Source organism: Habropoda laboriosa, unplaced genomic scaffold (assembly GCF_001263275.1).
Source record: "Habropoda laboriosa isolate 0110345459 unplaced genomic scaffold, ASM126327v1 scaffold10, whole genome shotgun sequence".
Taxonomy (NCBI): Eukaryota; Metazoa; Arthropoda; class Insecta; order Hymenoptera; family Apidae; genus Habropoda; species Habropoda laboriosa.
Window position 1 is genome coordinate 747372 of NW_017100129.1, and position 4906 is coordinate 752277.

Genomic DNA, 4906 nt, shown 5'->3' on the forward strand with positions numbered 1-4906 from the left:
ATCTTCTGATTCCAGATGCACCTGGTTTGATCTTAATTTAGTCGGCTGGCGGGGCTTTTTTCCACGTATACGAGTGTCCTCTTTTCTCAAAAATGAACTGGGACACTTGGTGGCGGAAATGTATACCGTGTACACGTGTCGATCAACACACACACACACGAGAGAGTCGAGTGAGATGAGTGGACAAGTACGAAACCGGCATGCTAGAATACGTGTTGCAGAGGTAGCGGATGTGGAATCGTATACAGGCGGACAAGTAGAGAGGGATCCAACCGGGTATATCGACCTTTGTGGCTCACGGTGAACGTGTGGAAACCGTTTGTATAAAATTTCTAATCGCAAAGTTCGTGCTATTGTTAGAGTACCGCGCGCAGAGCACACGGATCAGGAAATAAAATGGCTGTGCACGAGGCATCGGCGGCGTGAGAATTCTCATGGGGAGAAACAATTTGTCGGAAGGTGGAAAAAGGACTCCCGCAGGGTTCTGAGAAATCGTCTTAGAAACAATCGCTGTAATTACCCCGCCCGATAACAGGCGACGAATGGGTAGACATACTGAATTAATCATGTACAGTCTGCGCGAGTTTATTTTTGATCGATCAAAGAGACGAAATAATTCTGGAACGATTCTGGGTGTCCTAGACTTTCCGCATCGATTGTTTTTATCCGCATACCAGAGCGGAAGCTCGACTAGCAATTAATTTGACCGAACTGCTGATGCCGCGCGCTGGCAAGAACGAGCATGTCGAGACGAGAGGACGAGGAAAGCAAAGTGGAAGAAGGGTACGGTTTAGCAAGGGAGTAATTAGCGAGTCTCTTGGTTCTCGTGCTACCTACAGCGGAAATTCAACCGAAAGCTTTGCAGGAACAAAAACGTCTTGTTCAATGATGCATACAGTAGATAAGGTTTTACATACCTTTACGGACATTTTAAACCGTGACAGACACTTGAAACTTCTAGAAACGTGATAGTGTAATAATAACTTCTATTTTTTTTATTTATCTGAATATGAAACTTTTTGCTAACCATGGTTCAAGGACTCGATCGTAAATGGATAACGAAATTCCGAGCCAATAGAAAGTTGTTCCAACTTGTAGAAAATCATTCCCTTTTGTTATCATCTTAGATATATTACCATGATAAGATAACATTCAAAAATTCTTCGAGCTTGTTACGAACAATTGTCTCTTTTCAGATGAAGACTATGCCCATGTATGTATACCGATAGGGTCGTAATATCCGTGATGCGAAACGAGCCGAAGGAAGTTAGGTTGAACGACACAACGTTCATTCAGACTATCTGTCCGAGCGCGTTGCACTTGGTACTCGTACGTCCCTGATCGAACCCGATCTATATGTACCGCTCTAAAAATATTTGTACGTGACAAGATATAAACGCAAGTAAGGAATTCTAATGCCTAAAAACTGGGAGTGTTTTCAGCTCGTTACAATTTTTCGTATAGTCGCAACCATATACCGAACACTTAACCTTTGAAAAATATTAGAACAGTGATAAACTGGTAAAGGCCAAGGGAACGAAGGCGACGAAGGACAAAAGCGACCAAAGGAAGGATCAGAACGGGCCTGCGCCGTCTGACCGACACGTATAAATAAAGAGTCGGATAGCTGCAGCGTTGCCGGATCTTCGTAATATTGATCGACGAAGCCGACATCGTCGCCAGCCGGGGGTCACGCGGCGAAACGTGGCAACGCTGGCCCTTTCCCAGCTGATCGAGCTCTACTCACGTCTGCTCGACGCTCGACCGTGTCTCTCCGTTTCTTCGGGTTCTCTCGCTTCCGCCAGCGGTAGCTTCTCTCTTTCTCTTTTGTAACTAGCAACCGGCACTTATCGCCCTGCCTCGAACCGCAGGCAGGCAGGCAGGCAGGCCTTTCCTTTCTTACATCGGCCCGCTCGACCGTTCCGTTTCAACTCTAATACGAAGCAACAACGTATGCTTCCTTCCATTCGTTAACTATACACAGTTGCAAACGATATTATGCAATAAAGAAAGGCATTACTTGACGAATACATGTCGCGCAAGAATAAAACAAAAACCGAGTTATGTGTGGCTAACGCGCGCTTCCATACCCTTTAGCGATTCTTTTCTACTCCATTTTGCTTTCATCGCGATAAAAATGATTTTATGCCAATTTTATACCTGAGTCTCCCACCTCTCTCACCATCGTCGAGCAAAAACGAACGCACTGTCCTTTAAAATAGCTACCCGTCTCTTTCTCTCGCTCTCGCTCTTCCCACCGTTGTTACTACCCGTCTGGCATATTTGACCCTCTAAAAACCGTGTGCCAACGGTATTATGTAACCACATAGCTGAATTCGCAGACTACGGTTTTCTTTACTGTTACTTCACGATTGAAAAGCCGATCTTTCCATAAACTCGTAAATACTTGGAAAATGATTGTATACGTGATAAAATGTCTCGTACAAAAATTTCAACTTTTCCAATCGTAATTTTGAAGTAATCACGGAGGACTTTGTGCCTTCGCACTGATATCTGCGTGTTTTTCGCTTTCGTGATAAACGCGATCTATAAAAGTTTGGTAAATACTATCAATCTACTCAGGACATTTCCTTTCTACGGGTTCTTTCTTCCATTTTGTTTATCAGCGCCGTTACGTAACACCGGTTAGTCGATAATTCCGCGTTCATTTTTCATTCATGTTTCCGTCCTGTTGAATTATTAATACGGTACGATCCAAGGATCAAATGTCACGTTTAGCCGAGAGAAAAATAACGTGTTTTCTAATCGTCCCGCTATCGTAATAACGTAATCAATATTTTTCCACACGATTACAGACGCGGAAAAATCTAAAGGAAAATGGAAGGAATTACACGTTCCAGCTGGTGGAATAATATACAGAGATGCAGCCTGTAGACTGTTAGACGGAAGAAAATTAGGACAGGGAACCAGATGATGATTCTACCCTTGCACAGTTGCCTCCCTTGGCCATGACCGACAAGAAGATAGAGGGAGAGAGAGAGAGAGAAGCCTTCGCATAACCTATAGAAGTTTAGCAATCAAGGTCAAATACAATCTCGTTACGAGTGTGCACGCAAATCAAGTTTCGAAACAAATTACGAAAACGATCTAGCCAGGCGTCGCTCAAATTGCACAATCCCGTTAATTCTGAATCGAGCATAGGGCATAATTCAATCAGCTATTTGCCAAACTCGTTTCACTCTATATACGTATGGACAACGCGATAAAACAGACAGAGGCACGATAAAGTAATCGTTGTTTTGCGAACTTATTAAATCCAGTTTACGAGACACGACGCGCGACCAAGTGAAATTTGATGTCGAAACGAAAAAAGAAAAATGGCGGAAGAGTAAGAGGCGGGAATTGAATGTGCGCAGCGTAGCGAGGCTTATCAAGCGTATCTGTAAGCGTAACTGGAGAATAACATGGAGCAGCAGTTTCAAGAATTTATTTATCGTTCCTGCGAACACATAGACAACGTAACCGCCCAACTTTCGAATACGTTATTAATGTCATTTCCAACGATCGAATTTATTTGTCCGAAACTTTTCTTTCCGTGTATGGTGGTCGAATACGTTTGAATTTCGTATTTCGTGTAATTTTACAATTACCGCTACTATACGTTACATGAAAATCTTTGCCGACATTCGTGTCTCGTCCCCTCTAATAGTACGAGACTACAGGCAATTTGAATCTCTTTGATATTCATAGGAGCGAAGAATACATTTAATAGAGACTCGGTTGTAAACACAGCATTGGCATGCGATCGTTCAAAGCCTGGCTGAAGACTGCTCTTTAACTACTAAATTACACCATACCTCCTCTCACTTTGCTTGCTTTTCTTCTTCACATGACGTAGAAAATTCGCTCTTATAGATCGTGCCCTATTCAAAATTGAACGTCAGATATATTGCCAAGGTCAGACTGTTATACCCATACACGTGGACAGTTTAAACAAGTGATTTACAAGTGTACCGTAGTTTCATTACGATAACGATATTCGTGTATTTTGCTTTACGCTCTAGACGAGATTAATTTTCTTGATATCAAGCTAGAAATCTTAACGGCCGTGTTTACCAGACGTCTGTCGAATTTGACATTTCCAGTATGAATGACGTCTACTTGTTTACAGTAAATACATTAGTTGAAGCAATTTTTCACGTGTTTCGATCAATCCGCAAACAGATGTTGCAAATATGCGTACGAAAAGACTGTAACATTTCGCTAAGGTACTTGGCTAAAGTAATTGAAGTAGATAATAGAAAAAGTAGAGAAACTTTGACGTGGTAACACGTGCTATTACTTGTACAACCGCAGGTTACGTAAACATAAAAAAACGACAGTAATTCGCAGAAGAAAAAAGTTTAGTTTTTAACAAGAATGTCAACGCTGTAAAGATCTGAAAGTCACCCCTGTTTTATAAATAAGCACTACCTTTCTTCCATTATAGAATGGCAGACCCATTATGCGTTCAGTCACCACGACCTTCTATTAAAGGAGTAAATATTTCTCTCGAAATATTCTTCTGCCGAATTACTTTCGCTTCATGTTTTGCGTATCCTCTTAGCCGAGGCATAATTATCGCGCAGACACGCTTTCGAACGCTCCTTGTAATTGTGAAAACAATAATTATACCGTCTATAGTCACGTTTTTGTGCGCAGTGAAAACATAAGACCACAAAGGTATGCCAGATCGGTGCCAGACGATAACAGAATGATTTCAAGTGAAACTAATAACATCAACCGTGTATTATAATCCGACGTTAAAAAAAAAAGAAAAGAAAATTCCTTACAACCAAGGAAGAAAAATCGCTTCGCGTCACATTTGACTTGCGAAATGCGTTAATTTCCGTGCTTCCCGGAAACGAGTGTCAGAATCACATTTAATCGTGACTTCGTAGGCAGA

General features: G+C 41.9%; 1 protein-coding gene across 1 annotated transcript in view; it reads right to left on the reverse strand.

The window, feature by feature from the left end:
• The window catches only part of LOC108571439 (putative oxidoreductase GLYR1 homolog), a 24175-nt gene that overhangs the window by 4765 nt on the left and 14504 nt on the right, over positions 1 to 4906 (reverse strand). The gene's annotated exons all lie outside the window — the stretch shown is intronic.